Raw genomic sequence first — 22,196 nt, 5'->3', positions numbered from 1 at the left:
AGCCGCATGGGTGCTCCTGGCGCTGGCCCTGGCTGCATGGCACTGGCCGCATGGCCACTTGTGGCGCCGGGATGGCCCCAGTGGTTACCTCATCACTCCTCAGAAGAGAAGAGTGTGCACAGATTTTTCTTTTCTTAAATATGTTATCACAGAGGCATTGATAACTTCTCTGATTGGGCCAGCCAATATGGCCATCGTCAGAGCCTTCAGGGATTGGATCTGCTGGACACAGTAGAAGTTTTGTGGAGCCTCTCGCTCAGAAGCAGCCTCTGTGGCTTCCCTGGCCCCCACTAAAAGCCAGGCTGTATTAAACCAACAGAGTTGGTTTGTTGGATTTTTTAAAAGCTCCCAACAGAGAAAAACTTCTTGTTGGATTTGGTGTGGGGCACTTAAATACAGATTATGCACATTCAACCTTTAAGAGCCCTTCCAAGGCATCACCCCCATCATGCCTTTGGTACTTCACCAGAGCCAAATGCAGAGGTGACAAACTTCTCAGAGCTGTTTGAGACAGCAGAGCTTCAGCTTTAGCAAACACAAAGGTGCATTCACCTTAAATCTTCCAGCTACAGCCCTCCCTCGCTACTTCAGGACTGTAGCTAAGTTCCTACACAAGAGAATCAAGTAGTTCATGGTATCAAAATTAAGCAACTTTCTTGCAAATTGTGTCCACATCCTCATCTGTTGGGTGAAAAGAGACTAAACAAGCAGGGAAGATACAATATTACTGCACACAGAGCCTCTCCAATGAAGCCCACTGCCTTGCAGGGCAAGGTGGACTAGTACATACAGATGAAACAAAATGCGCCTACATTCAAAGCCACAAAGTAGCCCTTGCTTTGAAGTGTTTTGAAGCATATGCATTTAAAGATCTCTGGCATTGATGAATACAGAGGATGCTTAACACTGCATGTCAAAGCCACAATTAAAAAAAAGGCTGGACACTGTCAAGATTTAGAAAATCTATCTCATCCTTAAGGGGTTGACCAGATTAACCATAACCATTTAAGAATTTATTCAGAAAAACTGATAACAATGCTTGACAGCATGGAATAGTCACTTTAGCCATCATGAGGAATTGCTCTGCATGTTTGTATAGGTATTAACTGGAAAGACAAATTTTCTCCCTCACCTTAGACTAATTGGCAAAGAAAATCTGAACACTGAACATCAGTCTGACAGAAAGCCAGGTTTCAAGAATTTGGTGTAGGTATGGCAAGTCAGCCCTTAAAACTTTTACCAGCAGTGGTTTCTTCATCCCTATTAATATAAAGTATGTTTAAAGACATCATTATTTGAAAGAAAAATTACCCTTTAATGACTATACAAAACCCACTAAAGTAATTTTAAGTTTTTGCACAGGCTTTTTTAGTACTCAGGACAGTGGAAGACTGAAGATCCTGCAAAGATACCCTGTAACAGGATAAAACCGAAAAACCAATAGATCTATGTAACCTGAGAAGAACAATCATGTATGATGAGCAGAACTGTCTACAAGTTTTATAAAACCAGGGGCTAGAAGCCATGCAGGAACTGCATCAAACTACAGCCAGTTGAGAGCACAGAGAACTCTAATCATCTAGATGTTTCCAATGCAATAGCTGACTAACTAGAGAATAAGGTAAACTTACAATTGCCTGGTGGGTCAAACTCAACAACCTTCACACACGCAACAAACAGCCTTCACATGTGATGGAGAACCATAAAAATCAGGGCCAAAATACTCACTATATACCTGGAAAAGTGTTTCCAAAGGTAATCCGAATACGAGGTAAGCTATACCCAGGATTACTCAACAACCCAAGATCACTGCTATTCAAGAAGGTCAGAAAAAACATTCTCTTCCATGACCATTTGGAAGAGAGATTTCCTCACCGACACAAAGCTGTTGCCTGCCCTGCTCATTCCAAAGCAGACTTTAAGGTCAGTGAAACATTAAAAAAATAGACATATTTCTTATTTGTGTCATTTGTCACTCAAAGCTGACACATCAGCAAATGTAAACTGCTGAAAAGAAAGCTTCAAAAGATTTAATATTCTGACTAAAAGTCTAGCCATCCCCACCTCAAATATGTCTCATCTCAGGAAATAAAATCAAACACTGTATTCCTAGAAATGTTAAGGAAATGTTAGAAATGTTAAAGAATACGTTTGAAAAAGTACTCGGGATCATTCCCAGGTATTTATCATGCCATTGAAGAGGATGCTAACCACTTTCTTTTAATACTCTAAGTTTCCAAATACAGCTTTTCCAGTTAAAAGAGACATAGATTATCATGTATAATCAACCAAATAACAGCAATTTTTTTGTCACTGTAATTTCATTTAAGAAGCCTATTACTTATTTATTCTAAGAGCAAATGAAATCATGACAAAATGATTCTCCCATGTGTAAGAAACTGAATTCCTATACAGTAAAACCTTAAGTCGGATTATACTTAAAACTATGACCCACTGAAAAGAAAATCAAAATCCCCCACACATTAGTGATCTACAAACTTAACAGTGGAACTTAGTCAGCTAGATTTCCCTTTAAGGTTACCGAAGCTATACAATTACAAACTTAAAATAGAGGTTCAAGAATCAGGGACATTCCAATCCATCATAAAATAATTACTTAGATGGGCACAGCCTTAACTGTCTCTAGACATTTTAAATAAATAATTCTTTGCCAACAGCACCTAGTTACTGATACTAAACATACGGTAACTACCTGCCCTTTCTCTCTGTTATCTCGTTCTTCCTAAGAATTTAGAATTAATTAGGAGTCTAAGAGGAAAACATAGTGAGAGGGAGGAGACCAGTTTTAGTCCTAACAATACAGCTTTGTTTTGAAGTTATAAACGTGGAGATGGACTGTCAAAGATGATGAGTTACACTTTGGGTGCAAACTAATAATATTCTTTAATACTCACCAAAGGGGAAAAAAAAAAAAAAAAAAACGAAACTAGGACACCATGTACTATAAAACACGAAAACTGGAAATTATCTCACTGGCTCGGTAAATTACTTCCAGGCTCCAGCGCTCCCCTGCACAACTTTGCTGATGTCTAAGTCGCGGTCCCACAGCAGCACAAAAGCAGAGCTAGGCTCTGAGCTGAGCCTCTCCGTGCAACTTCCTCCACAGCTCTAAGGTCCCAGAAGCCGCTCCTCCAGCAAAAGCCGCCGGTGTTTACAGCTCCAGGAGCCCGGTCGTGCGCCCACCCCACCGGGAGCAGAGGGACGGCGGTGCTCCGCGGGCCGTATCTTTGTTCAGCCCCGCTCATGGGTCAGCGGGCAGAGCTGCTGTTCCTCCCGGTGCGGCTTCACAAAAGCTTTCGGCACGGAGGGGGCCGGGGGATCGCCCCGGCCGCGCCGCTTTGTTTCCCCTCTCGCCCCAGGGGGGCCGGCGGATGTGGGCGCCAGACCCGCGTCTCGCCACGGCGACCGAGCGTCAGCACCGGGCCGGGCCGGGCTCCCGGTCGGCGCCACGACGCGGGCGACGAGGAGAGGTGGGGAGGGGAGTGAAGGGGGAAAACGCGGCCGGAGCCGGCAGCAAACTCCGCCCCAGCCCGGCGGAGCGGCGGGAGCGCCCCAGCCCGGCGGGCTCCGCGCGGGGGGAAGGCCCCGGCCGAAGCGGGACTGCAATGCCTCCCGCCTGCCCTCCCCTCCCGGCCCGCCAGCGCTCGGCCCCGGCCCGCGGCTCCGAGAACTTCCCCTCGCCTCGCGGAAATTCCCGAGGGAGGCGGCCGGAGACAGCCGCCGCGCTCACCTGCCGCCGCTACGTTCCCTGGCGCGGTCTCTGCCCCGCAGGGAGCGGCGGGTCCGGGTCCGGGTGCCCGCGCCCGCTCCGCCGCCTCGGGGCCGCCGGGGCTCGCGGGGCCCCGCGCGCTCAGCGCCCGCCGCGCCGCCACATGTCCGCGCGTGGCCGGGGGAGCGCGGCGGCAGCGCCGGCGGGGCCCGGGCGGGGGCGCTGCTCCGCTCGGGCAGAGGCGGTGCCGCGGCGGCAGAGAGACACGCCTCCAGACCGCCCCGCGCCGCCCCCGGAGCATTATGGGATAGGTCCTCCAGCACCGCCTGGCGGGGCGGGCGGGAGCGGGAGGGCACGTGACACGGCGGCCCCGCCCCGGGCGGGCGCCAATGAGGCGGGGCGGGGCCGCGCGCCGCAGGCGGGGGCGCCCTCTGGTGGCTGCACGGCAGCAGGGCGCGGCCGAGGGATGCGTGCGCGGCTGGTGACGTCATCTCGCCGCGACGCGGGGCATGCCTAGCGCCAAACCTTTTTTTTTGTTATTTATTTATTTATTTATTTATTTATTTTGTTAATAATATTATTAATAGCATTTTAACACAATTAGGCAACAGGCACACTGGACGAAGCCCTGTGACCACGAGAGCGTGGCACGGGGCAGCAGCGTGTGTCCGGCCCAGCAGGGAGAGGAAGCCGTGCCTGCGGGGCCCCAAGGCGTCGCGGGGTCAGCCGTGGGTCGTGCTGGCTGCGGCCTGTGGCTGCACGGACACAGTGACGTCTAATCCTTGTACATTTCCATACCCAGCTATTTCAAAAGCAGTGTGCCGTGGTGTCGTGCGACCTGATTATGGCAGACAGGGAAGAAGTTCAGCGCAGCAGCGGCTTGTGTGCGCTGGCCCCGTTACATCTGCATCACAGCACCGCCGGGCTGCATCTGCTGGAAGCTCCCCCACACGGGCTCAGAGGAGAGCTGGGAAGCGCCGTGAGAGCCAAGCCCTCAGCTGAACCCCCAGGGCAACACGCTTGCCATAGCAACAAACCACAGGAAGGGGAAACAGCTCCCCCAGATACGCAGGCTTGCTTGAATGTCTCCTTGCGTTCAGAATGAAGTCACAGCCTGAATCGAGTAAAATGTATGTCAGAGTCAGTCTGTCAAGAATTATAATAGCTTATTAGTTGCCATGATTACGAGAGAGTATTAATTTAGAATCAGCTCAGAAGAACTTGAATTAAGTAAGAGCAGGCTGTGGGACAGAATATAAGCAGAGCCACAGGAAGGAAGGAAAAAACGGTATCTATTGGAAGGCTGCAGGGAAATGTAATAAGAAGTAAAACTACTCCCATAGTTTGGAAACATAGATTTAGGAATAGAGATGAAATGTTTAAGGTAAGTCTGACTTTAAATTGATTAAGGCTAACACATTCCTCAAATTCTTCAATGGGATTATATAAATAAAAGAATAAGGTGTTAGGAAAATTTGCATTAAAGAAAGCTTCGTTATAAACACAAGTGCTGTGTTTTGACTACACTGAGATCTTGAATGACCCTAGAACTAGACCCTGAAGCAATTAGGAAGAGAGAACCATAGCAGCAAACCAGCCGTGTTTTTGCTTAGCCAATCACAGGGGTAAGATTTTGTTGCAAGGAAGGCATACTGTACACAGCCACTGTATGTTACTCTTTTTTACTGTTGAATATTTAAATTAAAATGTTTACTAAGACACCTGGGGCTCACAGGTGCAGAGAGAGCTTGGAATTCACTGTTTCTGTCACAAGTCGAGGAGATGTTGCTGTCACCCACTCATGCTGCACAGATCATGTTGCACAGAAGAGCCAGGCAAGCTGAAAAATATCTGTGTGAGAGAGGAATGCAAAGAGAAACACTCATCACCTCTGATGTGCTGTCTGTACTTCCATTTGATCCTCTGACTGTCTGTCTCACATTCATCCCAGTGCTTGCCTTTATGGCTGCTCATATAACTTCAAGATATGTTGTAACAGTCAAGTGATTTTGGCCCTCTCTCGCTCACCTTTTGAGATGGATGTGTTATGTACACTGTTTATGATGGGGGGACAGATGGACATCTGTGACTTCCCTCCTGTCAGTTTTGGCAAATATGTCTTTTGTTTTCCTATGTATACATGAGTTTCCAGGCTGCAGAGGTTTGCAGTCCAATCAAGGCTGAAGGACAGTCCTGTCCAGTTGGACATCTGCTCCCAGAACCAATCTGTCAAGGATGAGCAGTTGGTCAGTTCTGCCAAAGGTGAGCATGAGATATAGCTCCTTCTGTGACCTCTGTGTCTGCAGAAAGGGGGAGTGAGGAGTTTAGGTTTTGTACAGGGGTATTGAAAAAGGGGGTAATGAATTCTGATTTTCTACTAATCTCAGCAAACCCTGTGATAAATTAACTGGTCATTCATAAAACCCTTAGTATTTTTCTCAAAAATCAAGACAGGAGGATGATTTGACCTGAAGGGATAGCTGAAATATCATTAGGAATTGAGATGAAGATGGCAGGAAAACAAGTATTACCTGGGCCAAAGTTGATAGGAATGGATACAGAAATTGTTAACATTTCTGGATTAGTGGATGAGATGTCAGCACCAGCCAGTTTTGCTCAAAGGATAATTTTATATTCAAAATCTAAAGATCTGAGAGCCAATGTTGTGGTTTTAGACATTGGATAATTTTGTTTTCATGCTTTACAGTGGGAAAAACATAATGCTTTTAGTCTGTTTTAATGTGTTCTAAAGTCTTCAGCTTCTTCAATTGTTCTTCAAGTGACTGATGGCAGAGGTTGTCTTTAGTCGAGGTGGACGCCACACCAATAAATCCTTTGCAGGTGAAGGATAAGTCTAGTAAAGGCAGTTACTGCTGCCTATTGTCTTTTCTAGGTAGGTATGAGTAGGGCTGTTTCTTCATTTTCCAGCTAGATCCAGAATGTTCTGCTGAAAGATCATGAGTAAACTTCAGGCTGTAGGAGACACACAATTTTTAGCAGTACTTTCAAGGCTACATGCTTCCCAGTATCCGTGAGAGCTGGAAAGTTCCCTGAAGTGGAGCCTCTCACCAGCTCACATTTCATTCAGGATGGCAGCATGGTGTGGAAGTACAAGCAAAGCCATATTCATGGCACAGCTCTGAGTATGATCAGAAGCCAGATGTGCCAGAGAAGAACTGGAACAAATGCAGGAAGAACAGTGTGAGTGAGGGCATGGTCATTTGGAGAGGGGAGCAACAGGGAGTGTGATACTAGAAATAAGAATGTGTTAGGGTGAGGGAGAGAGGGAGATGATGGTGGAACTGACTGAGAGATTTTGATAATGATATGGTAGAGCAAAGGAGGGGAGATGATGCTTGATGAAAGTAAGGATGAGTCAAGCATGGGACTCCTGGAGGAAAAAATGGTAGTTATTAATGAGAGCAGAAACTAGAATTGTCACAGAGCACAGAGGGGAAGATGGAGAAAACTGCTTCTTTGTTCAGTGAATTTAAATTCTTAGCTTGGAAGTATTCTGTGCCATCCTACACCATTTTCCATTAACACAACATTGCAATGATGGCACTGGTAAGTGACTTTTTTTTTTTTTCTTTCCCCAATGTAATGAGCCTGAAATAGTATTTCTGGGGTCTTGAAGCTGCCAGTACTACATTCTGTCTCTGGAAGAGAGGAGGTGAAAAAACTTTAGCATAGTGGATTGTTCTTCCTGCTGTGACACTGTTGGGACTCATCAGTTAAGCCACTGAAATACACTATACCCAGGGAACAGAAAAACTATTGATGATACAATACTTTTGCTGTCTGATTTGGAGATTTAAGTAATAAATGATTCATCTGTTGGGCTCTTGGATTTTGAACTTTTAAAGAATGTAGATATATGCAAATGGCATTAAAAAGGTGGATTTTGAGAGTTTATTCAGAGCTCATTTACCCTTTCTGCCCCATGCAGGGTCAGTCATGTATATGATGCTCCTTCACTCAGTCTATTCTTCAAGATCTCTGCTGGTGGACTCTCCTCCCAAAGTCTCCCTCCTCAAGCAGGCCATTTCTCTAGTTTAAAATTTATACTGTTGAAAAGCTGTTCTGATTCATATCTGTGATCCTTCCTACTGCATCAGAAGCCCATTCATTTATCCCTGTTCACCATGAATGCTGGCATCAGATTGTCCCCTTTCTCTTTGAAACGGATTTTTATTTGCTTTTACCATTTTTAATTCCTTTTCAATCTTTCTTTGAGGTTAAGCAACATTGAAAGGTCTACTAAAATCAAATATATGATAAGTACTTTGTGTGCCCTATCCAAGAGGCTTGATATTTTCCTATAAAAGGAAATGAGAGTGCTTTGGCAGCAGCTGTTCTTGAAAAATTAGTGTTGGACATTGTCTTCTTCTTAACTTTGAAGTAATTAAAAGTTGTTAACTTGATAATTTTTTTCTGAGAGTTTTTTTGGGGCTCTGTCTCTCCCTCTTTCCAGGAATAAACTTTTATTGTTTTAATGTGAAATTCAACTTTGTCTTGTGTTTATATATTATGCTAAAAAACAATTAACTGGAAATAAACTAAGTGAATTAGTTCATTGTTCCAATAAAGTGTTCTGAAGTCTCTGTCTATGGTACTGGCATTCTCCTTTCTTTTCAGGGAACTTTTAATTTTGAAATTCCAATATATATATATATATATACAAGTAAGTAGGTTGTATGTTTTCTTTGTCAAGATGCCTTAAATACTTGGCTGCACAGAGAACATTATTTCAGTGATAGAGCTTTTAATTTTTTTCTTGTTTTAAAATACATTTGATTAAGAGGCTAGTTTTTTATTTACATGCATTATGTCTTTGCTTGCAAGTTTCATTGTTTAGAAATACAGCATGATAGTCTCTAAATAAGTGGGATGAGTTAACACAGACTAGTGAGGAATTTCAGACTTTTCAGACTTCTTTTTAGCCAAAAGGAGTATGAAAGTATGGTCTAACACCTAAAAAAAGTCTTTTTTGAGAGTACAGTCGGTCACAGTAGACAACTGTTCCATTTCCTTTTTTTTTGGTTTTTTTTTTTTTTTTTTTTTGTATTTGTTTTAATAAATTACCGAGTCACAGAATATTCTGAATTGGAAGAGACCCACAAGGATCATCAAAGTCCAACTCCTGGCCCTACACAGGATAAACCCAAGAATCACAAATGCTAGCAGCCATAGCCATGTTGGAAACAAAGTTATCAATCCTCTGCATTGGATTTTTGTTTGTTGCTTGTTTGATTGAATTGTTGGGTTTTTTTGGTCTTACAATTTATTCAATGGTGCTGGTCAATTGCTACTGGTTCAACTATTCACATTTGAACCGAACATATTTGCCATTTAGTAGAGTATGCACAGTTGTTCCTGCTGGCCTAATCTTTGGCAAAACTGAGTTTCAAAAGATGGACAGGATCAGATCAGATCAAATTTGATGGCACACATATCAGATTCACAGTATTTCCATATTCAGTATCTACATGTCAGTCCCTAGGAGTTTCCTGTTCAAATAAAGTATGTTCTAGCTCTGAAGCTGAAGATCTTGGACAAAACCCTAGGATATCAGACTTTCTCTGTTCTTTGTGGGTAGCAGCAACCCTTTTGTATAGAATCAAAGGAATTTTGTAGTGGTCGTGGCTGCAATTTTTCTCTTTATACCAGGTTGCTGGTCACACTTTGACTGTGCTCCATGGAGATAGACCAGAATTCTCTGGAATATGTCCCATTGTAGAAATGAAAGATGCTATTAACAGCAATATTGAATATCTGGAAGAAGAAAAGGCTTCCTGTGTTTAGGGCTGTGAGGAAACTGCATTAGTTTAATGCCATAATTTATTCTATTGTTTCCTTGGCAAGAAATGGAATAGGTGTTATCCTGTCATGGAGACACCATTCTTTACTTATTCCAAGAGTTCCCAAGAGCATCCTTGTACTGTGCTGTGACCAGCCACATTTATTCACAGTCTTAAGACAAAAAAATCCTCAGAGCTTTTGACACTAGTACATACATACCTACTATTTCTAACAAAAATCCAACAATGCACTCCATAGCAAAAATAGCCACTGTTCTATCCTTGCTCCAAATTATCTGTTCTGATTTGTGGATTGATGACTTGTCTAACCAATATAGTCCATTGAACTTAAGCTGAACCATGTTATATAATGTTTCTCTTCACCACCCTGAACAGGCTTACTGGTTTCACTCAAACTTGGTGTAACAACAGGGTAACATTGTTTAAAGTGTTGAGTGTAAGTACCACCCTTCATCTTAGAAGAGCTATAGGAGATAGCCAAATAAAAGCAAAGTTAAATTAAAGACACACATGGGCTTGAACTCATTGGATGAAAAGGTTTTGCTCTGGGACTGGGTATGACAGGAGGATAAGAGGGAATGAAGTTAACTGGTGTCATGGTTTAACTCCAGCCAGCAGCCAAGCACCAGGCTGCTGCCCTCCATAGACAGGAACTGCTCTTTACTATGTCCCAGCACTCATGGACATCAACAAACTTAGAAAACAGTCTTCCTTCCCTGTCTGTTTTTTTTTTATTTTTGTTTACCTCAAGGGATGAAAACATCTTATCTATCAAGAGTTTATGCAATCTGAACCATACTGGAGAACATTATAATACTGCAATCTAATAGTCTTGTTTCATGTGAATCAATATTTTTGTACTCACGTGAATATCTAAAAGATTTTTATTTTTTAAACAGATGCAAAATGTCCATTAGTTGATTTTTTTACATGAAAGATATGGACAGATTGATTTTTCTGAAATTCCTTATTTAACCTTGAGAGATTAAGAACACTCTTTGGTCTTTGCTGGTTTTACTACAGAAGAGCTCCTTATATTTAATTTAAAATGCTGAATCTTTAGCACAGATTTACTTTCTCTAAAGTATTGATTAACTACTGCAGTTCAAAAGTGCTTTGAAATCTTTGTCTTCCTTAGTTGTCCAGCATGTTGAATCCTGCAGTGTCCTTTGCCCTTCCTTGAGATTTTGAATACACCAGACTTCTCAAAGTTTCCTACACTTGCCACTCCTCCTGTTGAGGGAATCTGTATTCATAACTTTCTGGTTTAGCAATGGCAGTAGCAGGATGAACAGGAGTCTCTGAAATCCAACCTACCATGCCATCAAGTTGAGGTGCAAGAGAATGTAATGCACAACCGTGTCTCCAGAAAATGTCTGTCTTTTCATACCAAGAGACATTACCTTGCCCTCCTGCCTAATCTGTCCCTCTCCCAAGGGTTACCATTTTGGACAAAAAACCCCAAAAATAACCACAATACAAAGACAATACACAATACAATACACAATAGAAATAAATCCCAAACTGAACAGTTCTTTACAATAATCTGCCATGCAGTTTGAAGCATTGTTTGTGCCCTCTTTTGTGAGGTGGTAACCAGCAAAATGGAAAAACAGATTAGCGGAGATGGAAATATCCTCTTGGATTGCTCCAAATGAGTCAGTCAATCTTGTCACAAAGTACCCAGAGAGGGCAGAATACCATCCATGTTCACATTTGGTAATGTTCTGGTGAGGTGATGATGAGAAAAAATTATTTTACTTAATTGTTTTGATTTTGAGATAGTTAATTTCATCTTTTCAGTAAGACTGAGTCAGGAAAGTTGATTCCCTGTGATGGTTGCATGGCTCTTCTTCACAGAAGGTAGAAAACAGAAATGTAATTCAGTGTCTTACAGATGGAAAAAGGAATTGCGCTGAGGCAGCAGCTCTCAGGGGCTGTGAAGCTTCTTGGACGACTTTCAGGCCATTTCTTCTATTAATTACTTTTAGAGTTGTGTGTGTTTCTTTAAATGCATTCAGAAAATGTCCTGTCTTGACCATAACAGGCAATAATCCAAGTGACTAAAATAAGAACAAAACTTGGCCATAACTTTTAAAAAAATAATTTCAGGCTTCAGATTATTTGCTGTATAGCTCATATGAATTACATCAGTTGCCAACACCACCACCATCAGCTTTTCCAAGCAGTCGTTTAGTTTTGTATTATTATCAAATACTTTATCTTGACAGCATAATTAGTGATTTACTGCACCCAAACTGGGCTATGTTATTACAGTCCCTAGACAGTAATCCCCAGCTGATCACCCAGTGGAGTCAGCAGAGAGGTTGCTAGCTGATGGTCCAATACAAACTGAAGTGCTGTTTGCTATCTAATGAACACATTTGTTCATAGCACACTCACTAATAAGGGCACCACTAAAAAGAACATCCCTTAATCATATATAATACCACTGGAGTATTTTTAGTGCATACTAAACAATCTTTTTACTCAAAAGAAAAACTAAGCATCTACTCTACTAAAAGTACACCCCACTTAATACTCTCTGAGAACAGTATGTTCAAAATTGTGTTGAAATTAATTATTTCTGACATTTCCCCCAAAATAACATTTTAATAAGTCTCTGCTTCTCTGCAGCTGCTTAGGATGACATTATGGAAGAAGGCAGCTAGGTGGAGGAGTTGTTAATGTTATGGTGCTCACATTCATGCAGCCACCATCAAGGCTGGACTAGAAGAGGTGTTAGCTTCATGCTCTGAGACAAGTTTCATTGAATTGCTGAGATTACCCACATAAAATTAAGGAGAAATATAATTATTTCTTAGGTCTATTTCTCTGGGGTTTTTCTAGCCTGTTTTGATTTATTTTGTTCTATAGCTACATTAAAAAATATTCTTGTCACTTATGCCAGGATTTTTTGCAGTGAAGCTTTTCCCACCTGAAGTCTGCTTGTCCTTTGTATTTAAAATGCTGAAAGAAAAATTTAGCCGAAACGCTAAGCACTTTCACACCTGTAAATACTAACTAAAAATAGGGAAGTAACCTTCCCAGTAATAATTTGGTGACTTGAGCACCTTCTGATATCCCCTCTGCTGCAGTTTTTGGTGCCAGAGCTGTGTGGCACACTGCATGCTGTGGGTCCCTGTGCCTGCTGCTCTCAGCTCTGTATGGCAGAACAGTGAGGCTGCCATGGTATGAACTCACCCAAGCAAGGCTCATGGGACACAGAGGTGAAAGACAAATTTTGGAGTAGTGTCTGAAAGGAAAAACAATACTCTCTTCAATAGACCCAGTGGATAAAAAGAGGGACTGGATTGTAACTATCATATAATGTCAGAAATTAGAAGGGATCTGAGCCATCAAATAAAATTACCCATCTATTGAAGGAAAGAATATCTTAATTATGTTCTTACACACCTTGGTGCTACCATAGACCTGTTTAGGTGGAGTGACTGCAGGTAAATGCTCTTGTTGCCTACAACTCCTTAGTGAGATATCATGTGTCATCTTTTTACATTGGATATGTCCTTGTGATGGATACATAGGATGATTATGTATCCATCTGTTTATCAGATAAAATTCACAGAATTGCAGAGTTCTTGTGGTTGGGAGGGACCTCTAAAGGTCAGCTGGTCCAACCTCACCTTGCTCAGGAAGGGCCACTTAAAGCCAGTTGTCCAGGACCATGTCTAGATGGCTTTTGAATATTCCAGAGATGGACACCACAGCCTACATGAGCAATCTGTGCTCTGATATTCAGAGGGAACCAGTGTTTTCAGGTTGTGGTCTGTTGTAACAGATTCTGTCTCTGGGCACCATTGAAAAGAGCCTGGCTCTATTCTCATTACACCTTCCCTGCAGGTATTTGTACACACTGATGAGATCCCCTTGAGCTTCTTCTTCTCTAGGCTGAACAGTCCCAGATCCCTTGGCCTTGCCTCCTGTGTGAGGTGCTCCAGTCCCTTTGTTGTCTGTGTGATCCTTTGCTCGGCTCTCTCAAATAGGTCAATATCAGTCTTGTAGTGGGGAGCCCAGAACTAGATACAGCACACCAAACGTAGCCTCCCCCGAGAAGGATCACATCCCTCAACCTGTGGGCAATACTGTACCTAACACTTGCCTTCTTTGCAGGAAGGCCACTTTACCAGTTCATGTTCAACTGGGTGTCCATCAGGACCTTCACGGCCTTTTCTACTTGTGCTGCTTTTCAGCACATATGCAAAAAAAAAAAGAAAAAAACCCAAAAAACTAACCAACCAACAACAACAACAACAAAAAAAGCTATAAAATAGAATAGTTCTATAAATTTCCAAATTTCCAGAAGAGCTAAGTAGATCCTATTAATGCCATCTTTCCAAGTTAGTGAAAAGGAAGCATTATAAAGTGTGAATAAAATAGCCACATTTCTGCTGACGGAGCACATTATATATTTTGTAGCTATTAATAACACTGAACTGTTAAGGGGAGTCAGTAATGACCTTCTCAATTCAGCATTAAAATTGTGGCTGAGTCTGTACCTGATCTGTGACAAACTTTGTGTTTTCAAGTATTGGGGTACACTGCCCACTAACATTCTAAGCACATAGTAAAAGAGTATTTATTTTTGACTGCCAACTTCTTTCCAGCTGCTTAGAAGTCTATAATAAAAGTGGTAAAGAGACTTCAAATAAATTGTTGAACCTTTTAAACAAAACTCAGATCTAGCACTGAGACTGCACCTCTCCAACAGAGTTCAGCCATCTCCTCTAGAATGTTGGATATGTTGAATGTTCTCCAACCCTGCAAACTCAGTGTTTCCTTGATGCCATTTTCCCGGTCACTGCATCAAAATATTAGCTTATGTGAGAGGTTGCTGTTGTGGTGGCCTGGAGAGCATTGCTGCCCATGAAACTGATTATTCTGCTTCTTCCACTTTCCAAAATATTTCCAGAATAGGTAAGGAACCATTCTAAGGCTGAGATGAAATTACCAGATGGCAACTGCTGGCTTCCAAATGCTTCTTTTTATTTTGTGGTGGGAGTGGTGGATAGCCTTCTTGTGCCACTGCTCAAAGCCATGCTGAAGTGGCCTTTCTGGAGAGACTGTTCATGAGGTGGCCCTGGAGCAAGCTGGATCCCTGGACTTGCAGGTGGCAAGAAGAAAACACCTGTCAGCCCACTTGTACATGCTCCCCCTCCCTTTCTTCACCTCAGCTTCTGGGAACACTTCCTGTGGCAGTAGTTTGTGAGGATTTCTGTGCTAGTTATTGTAAAGCAGATTTCTAAGTTTTAGAGGGAAAATGTGGATTTTCATTTGTTTCTGGACTAATAATACTTGAAAATTTTAAATGGATAAAACTGCAAATGCTAGCTACAATTGTCCATATTTTCTCAAACTATCATTACATAGATAATTGTGGGAAACTTTGCAAAGTCCTTTTTGAGTAAGGCCTCTTTCCCAACTGAGCATCAGGATGAGCAGTTGGAAAACCCCATCAGAGAACCTTCCTGGGACAGCTCCTGTAAAGCAGGCAGCAGGCAGCTACTGTAGGCCTGCAGCTGCAGAAGATGCCCGTTAGCACAACCAGCCGCACGGTGGAGCTAGGTTTGAGGAGACAGAGGTCAGAGCATCCCAGGAGATGTTCTTTCTGCCTTGGGAGGAGAGGTGCTGCCTCCCAGAGTACTGGCGGGTTTCCTGCTTGTTGTCTTCCAGACATAAATGAGGCATTCAAAGAGAAAGGAAACACACAGAGAAAAAACAGTTGTCAACAGGGAAGAGGTTTAGCAAGCTCTTCAGCAAAGCTAAATAACGAGATTGAGTGCCAGTGAGCACAGGACCCCAGCTACACACCTAAATGCAAAGGAAACATAAGATTAGGGGGAAAGTTTAATTTTCTAGACATTGAATATCGTGACTAATTTCCTATGAAACTGTGTTTCATCAGGATCTAAAACACAGCCTATGGCTCGGAATAAGGCTGCAGTTGTTTCTGTGGACACTGCTGGCTGTGACTGAGAGGTTTAATTGAGCAGTAGCATCCTGCATTTCCAGGAAAAAAAACAAAAAAAAGAAAAAGGATTGCTGCAGTACTGTTGAACTCCTTTCAAACAAATTTTCTGTTCACTGCAATGCAATCAGTTCAGAATTAATGATCATGTTAAGTATCAGTTAGCCACATCACTTGCAGGAGGCGGGGAGTTTCTCTCTGCCGCTGGCGTTTCCCAGCAGGCAGGCAGAAGGAGCTGTAGGTGGCAGCATGGCGCTCCGCGGGAGGGCAGTCTGGTGCTGGGCGCTTCTGACTCATAACTGAGCTGGTGAACAGAAACCACAGACTCGGTGGAGACGCCACTTTTATGTCACGTTGCAATCTCCCTCCCTCCAGCAGCCCTCCTGGCCTCTATACATTACCCATCCCAGCGTTTCCCCGCCGGATAACCACTTACTCACTCTTTTCCTTCCACCCATCACAAACTCTTCATTGTACGGCACTGATACCACTGGGTTTTGCTGGAGTTTTATTCTGGTTATTCTTTTTTAGAGAGGGCTAAAATCTGTGATTGGGCATAATGACACACTTAGAGAAAGGGACAGCCAAAGATATTATTAGTTCCTATTAAATGGCAATGCCAAAACTTCACAGGATCAGGTTTTATATGACCGAGTATATTTAGCAATTTAGCAGTACTGTAAGTGAGGATGTGCATCATTTCCGGGGATTGTCAAGCCTTTGATGGAACTCTTGGAATGCAATGAATAATATTATTACAATACTGTACTTTCTTAAACATAGTGGGCATAATTAAAGTCCCACCCACAGAGGTCAGATCCATCTGACTCACTATTGTTAAGAGTTAAGAGACTTCCATTTATTTTAACAATGGTTTGTTTAGAATATGAAGTCAATGGATTTCTTGCCTTTGTGGAATGTGTCATTTTACTATTTTATTATTTACATGACATTTTACATTGTCAGGGACAATGTGGAGTTCTGGAGTAAAGCTATAAATAGAGTAAAGATACTATTGGATCTGGTTGTCACCTAATAAAAGTTAAATCTGCTTTGATTAAATCAGTGAAATTATTATTTTCATCAGTGTATTATCTGGTCTGGTATATTTAAAATATACCTTTAAAGGTAGGATTGCTATACCAATAACAGTGTAGACTGTATGAAACAATAACACTAAAATTTTAGGTTTCTTAGGTATTTTGCTTAATCCTTTCATCACAGTGGTTTAGAGAAAAAAAAATCTCATTTTTGCATCAGTTTTACCATCTGGAGCTTTTGCAGAAGCACAGAACTGATATACTGTATTTGAATCAAGCATTGCATTGGGACTTTTAAGGGGATCCTATCAGGAGAAAAAGAGCTTGAACTATTATTACCAGTAACAGCAAAATAAGTATTAATGAAAGTCATTAGCAAAAAGCAATCTTTGTTTTTTAGCTGATTAGTCTATGGATTTGATAGCTGTCTGTGTAAAGTTAGTTTCATGCATTTGCTGATATGGCCACTTAGATTCAGATCTTCAGAGGCATTTCAAACTGTAAATCCAGGGCAAGCCTGGTTCTTGTGTTTATTATTAGGAGCCTAAATAAATTGTTGAGTCAGAGGTCCTGCTAATGGAAACACGTTAATGTGTACCTTATTCTGTTACTGTGAACAGTCTGGTTGTCAAGCTTAGAAAGAAAAAACAGTGAAAACCAAGACTTCTTTTCTGCTCTTAAAATAAGGAAAGGGGACTAAAAGGTTCCATCTAGCAATACAGAAGATAAGAGCAGGTGAGTGGCTTTCCACTTAGAAGCTCATGCTCCTGCAGATGCTTTTCCAGGGTGACCTACCCAAGGTGCAGGGGGGCACAGGACAGTCAGCATCTGTATTATGGATACAGGTGCGTGGCCCTCCTCACCCTCTCAGTGAAAGAACCATAAAGTAGCAAAAATCAGCAATTCCAGGCAATGCATCTTCATTCTTTCTTAAGGCAAAGAACTGTAGCACCAGTCTCCAAAGGAGATGTTCTGTAACCCTGCAAACACAGTCTGCTCCACTGCCCACCACATGCCATCCCCATAATTTTGCTTGGGGAAGCTTAGGGCTGCCAGTTCTTGTCCCCATGGTCACCATGTTCTTGGTGGTCAAACCATCACCTTACTCCTATCCATATTTACTGATAACTGAATGAGGAGCAACCTTAATCAGCTGGGGCTGCAAGTGTATGTTATGCTACTTTTCTTTCATACTTGCATGAGAGAAACACATCAGCACATATTACTGCATGTGGTACTGTTGAATGTGCTGGATAATCAAGGCAGAAGATGCTGGCAGCATCTGGCAGTATGAACAGCCAAAATGCAAAGGAGTAGAAGGGATAGTGCTTCAAAGATACTTCTCAAATCATTGTACAGATCTCTGCAATTTTTGTCCTCAAGCTGACGGTGAGAGGGCAGGGTTCAACACAACATTGGAATGAGTCTAGATTTCATTCATGATTGATTTTGCTGTCTTGCTTACATAACCCACCTAATCCTACCTCCTAGCTTGGTAAATCACAGCTTGCATTCTCTTCTTAGGCATCAACCCAGAGGATCATGATGAAAAGCAAATCTCATTACCCACCAACAGTGCAAGACATAGAAAACGGAAAGTAGAGGATGATAATGTTGCCACTTCGGTGGGATCAGTTTTATCTTCATTTTTATCCAGTATTAATTCTTAGAAACAAAAATGCACTGTGCTGGGGGATGATAAAGGAGGTAGGAATTGGAGTACAGGATTTTCTGTTTTAGAGGAGCCCAGATCTCAGGCTGAAGGTGTGGGATTAGTGGGTCAGGGGCCATGCTTATTCCAGTGTCCCCAGTTAAGCCCTCAAGTAAGTACGCAGGATTTACAAAGAGATATTGAACCTTCCAGAATAGCACTCTCACTCACATATCTTGGCCAATAATATCAATGTGAGGCACTTAAAAACATGCTCTTATTTATTGATCTAAGCAGGAGATGAACTCTTCTGGCAATTTATTCCCAGTGGGAACACAGAGTATCTGGGACATCTGACCTTGTACACCCTCCCTTGGTACTGGGGAGGTGCAGGCTTGTCTTTCATTCTTTTGTGCAAAAACAAGGACAGTGCTGAAAATATATGGGGCAGGAGGGGAGGGGCAGAAAAGGCTGGCCCCTAATTCAGTCACTTCAGTCACCAAGTTATATGAGTAACTTTGGTCTTATTTCTTCAGACTGTTGGGCTTTTTTCTTAGAGTAATTTTCTCTTTGCTGAAGTTGAAGTAGGGTATGGCCAAACAGGCCCATGGGGAGGAAGCGGAAGGGTGAGCAGAAGAAGCACTAGGGTGGCAGTCATTCAGTTTAATCCTCAGTGTCTGAGGAAGTGGTGCTAGCTAAATGTTGGCTGTCCTCCAAAATTCCCCACCTGGAAAACTGCTCAGCTGGGGAAGGGCTGAACTAGGTGTTCAAACTAGCCCCTGCAGGTCTCAAAGATGAAGTAAAATAGAGTCTCCTAGGGACAGAGCACCATCTTTCCTAGGCCCTCCTTCACTGGATTCAGCCCTTGACAAAGCAGGGACGTGGGATCATTGCCCCAGCCTGCGGATGACGGATGGAAGCAATGCTGTCAGAGCACGCACGATCCCATCTCTTTTCGACCAGTTTTGATTAGGAGCCTTGTGTTTTGCAGCAGTAGCAGAACAAACACAATCAGGAAGGCCATTTGAAATCAATTTTTATTTAATTATTCATTGCATATTTCTATGCTGTACTGAGAAAATAATTCTAAATCCTATAGTACCCAGCTACTTTCAGCTGCTTTCCTGAAGGCAAGCATGTGACTCTGGTTTCAATTGCTACTGTAAATATACAATTATTTATAAACTACCTCAGAGGGACCATATGGTCCCCTTTTGAATAAAAATGCACAGACGGAGCTGAAAAGAAATCAGTGAAAGAGAGGCATAGTAAATTGATATGTAGCAAACCATCTGCTTTCATGTATGAGGATGTTATAACAAACTGCAGGAGACACAGTTAAGACAACTATAGAGAGCCAACTCCTTCTCGATGTTTGCAGATCTGCTGGTCTTCTACCTAGTATCAATTTTGTGTTGTCATTTGCTCCAGCAATATACCAGGAAAGCCATATTAGCTACCTTCTACATGCCTGGGACTAACAACCCTCTGTTGTTTCTCTTGCATATGCCTATCCAGTGAACACATCTCAATTTGATTTAAGTTGCTTTGATTTTTGCTAGGTCTGTGAAACACACTGAGTATCACTGATCAACAGTGCTAAAATTAAAATGTTTTGAACAAGGTTATTTCTGTAAAACAGTAAGAAAACTGATGTATTTATCCATTCATGATTCACTCCATGATCATTTATTAAATTATTTTTCATACAGGTCCAAAACTTACTATGACTTTGGTTGGATGATGTCAGAGTAATGCTTGTGTTATTTCTCAGTTATTACAAAGGAGCTGTGACAGCTGCAGAGATCTGGTTTATGTTATTGCTATCATAATGTTGGGCTACCATAAAGACAGGTGCCAAATGGGAGCACCGTTGATGTCACCTGGGTTACAGTGCAGCAGTGGGAACCCTTAAATGGGGTGCTGGTGCTGCAGGGAGAGGGTGGCTCAGTATCAGCAAAAGAGCAGCATAGTTGTTGCGAGCACATTGTCCCATGCTTTGCCCCATTCAGCATTACAGGAGCTAGGCTGCTGGCAGTCCCTCAAAAGCATAAGGACAGTGACTGAAAACTGTGGGATTGTTATAGCAAGAAAAGAATGACAATCAGGACAACAGCCCTAGCACTGACCCTATGAGTTTGGGAACAGTTCAGTGACCCTGTCTGGCACATGCAGTGAGTTACTTTTGCTCTCCCATGGTTTGTTAACTCATCAAGGGGCCAAGAAGCTGTCTCTGCCCTTCCTGCCCAGCCTCTGAGAGCAGGCAGGCAGAGAGTGAGGATCGCCTCTCTGCATGAGGAAAGGAAGTCTCAGGTCTGAACTGCCCCCATAAAAATCCAACAGTGACTACACTGCCTGGGCAAGGGAGAGAGGGGAGACACCTGAAAGTACTTGGGTTCTTTATAAAAACACAAGAAAAATATGATTTTCTTTAAAAAGGTAAATTGAATGAACATTTAAATGTGTGTTTTCTGAATTATTATAGTTATCCTAATAATGTAACAATATTATGAATAATATAAGGATCACTATTACAAAAAATCATTCAAATGGCTCATGTTTTGACATGGGAATTCCAGCTATGGGGCAGAGCCTGAGTCAGATAGAAAGGGACAGAAGCATTAAGAAGAGAATTATAAATAAACTGATTTGCCTTATTCACTTCCCCAGTCTTCCTCAAGGCTGTCAAACACAGGACCACATTCAAAAAAGTCTTCAGGCCAACATCTCCTTGCCTGGCCAGCTCTGAAGGGATGTTGAGTCTCTTTATTCCTTTGTGGTGCCTCTCTTCAGAGTACATTGAACAGAGACTTCACCATCCTGACTGTGTATTCAGGGGCAGTTGGAGACTGTCTCATGAGAACCAGCAGCATAGAATGCTGAGATGAGAGAGGAGCACATTACTAAATATGAAAGCATGGCTCATCTAGAGACCTGTATTTCGACACAAAGCTTTCTGACCCTCTGTCAATCTTCCCTTACTTCAACCAGCAGTAAAGTTATGTATGTGCAACCTTTTCTTCTTACTTCCCTTCTAGGTTTCCCAGGTGAGGTGCAGCTTGCTGGAGCACCTCTTTCACAGAGTTTACCAAACTTCTTTGGCACTAAATCAGTGGACAGAAAAGATGGTCCTTCTAAAAGCACTATCTTCTGACTTGAAACAGAAAAAACAGCAGGCATACAGCGTCTTACAGAGAAGTTTAGGTTGTCACAAGCAACATCAACTGGGCTGCTAAATGGCATGCACATGTTAGTGCAGTGGTATGACTATTTTTTTTCAGCTGTTGAAGAAAAACATATGACTACCTTATCTGAGCCCTAACAGTTTGAAAAATGGTTCCCAGCGAGACTTGTGTTTGCCCTTCATTAACTTCGTTGGGTGAGGTGGATTTGTTTCAAGGGTCATCAGAAGCTTGGACAGCACTTCAGTTTCTGTGTGTTCAGATGTAAAATAATGGTGAAGGAGGAAATACTTTTGATGACCCAGTTTCCCTGGAGCTGAGAACAGATAGATATATTTTCTACAGCATGCAGTATTGCTGCAAAGTGGTGAAATGCTAAACTGCTGGTGTCTGTGCTGATTTGCCTCCTGACTAGGATAAGAATGACAAATTTGTCTTAGGGATTAGTCCTCATGTGTAGCCTGCAATGACAAATCCTATAGGCAGTGATGGTTTTGCTCTGCTGATGAGGAAAAATAGCAGCAATAGCTAAGGACCGACGTATAACTATGAGCGTGTATGCAAAATAATGTTTGCCACAAGAACAGAGAAGACATTGGCACCTAGATGTGCAATTCTCAGTAACCATCACTAGCCATGTTGGCTACCTCCTCACAGCTTGGGCCTTGTCCATTAGATGGTGTTTCACTGAACTCTATTACCATGATTGCACTTGCCTTTAATTTTTTTTATTCTCAGTGGAGATTTGAAGTAATATTGTCCTAAGAGACATGGAGCTCATACAA

At 42.4% G+C, this 22,196-nt stretch overlaps 1 protein-coding gene and 1 long non-coding RNA gene across 4 annotated transcripts in view; one reads left to right on the top strand and one right to left on the bottom strand.

The window, feature by feature from the left end:
- SCAF11 (SR-related CTD associated factor 11) overlaps positions 1-3,876 on the bottom strand; it is a 47,281-nt gene extending 43,405 nt beyond the window's left edge. The window contains exon 1 of one of the 3 annotated variants that reach the window (XM_086884634.1): positions 3,752-3,876. The gene's annotated coding sequence lies outside the window, so the exon portion shown is untranslated. Of the gene's footprint in view, positions 1-2,915; positions 3,664-3,751 lie in introns of those variants that run through there. The other 2 variants (XM_023931163.2, XM_086884635.1) reach the window with 2 other exon arrangements.
- A 361-nt stretch (positions 3,877-4,237) lies between these two features.
- On the top strand, positions 4,238-8,334 carry LOC147653640 (uncharacterized). The gene is made up of 2 exons (XR_015285579.1): positions 4,238-5,992; positions 7,680-8,334. It is a non-coding gene; the product is annotated as an uncharacterized LOC147653640 (long non-coding RNA).
- Positions 8,335-22,196: the final 13,862 nt, after the last annotated feature.

The sequence above is a fragment of the Cyanistes caeruleus genome, chromosome 4 (assembly GCF_971803275.1).
Source record: "Cyanistes caeruleus chromosome 4, bCyaCae1.hap1.1, whole genome shotgun sequence".
NCBI lineage: Eukaryota > Metazoa > Chordata > Aves > Passeriformes > Paridae > Cyanistes > Cyanistes caeruleus.
This window is presented reverse-complemented; position numbering and strand designations above follow the sequence as displayed.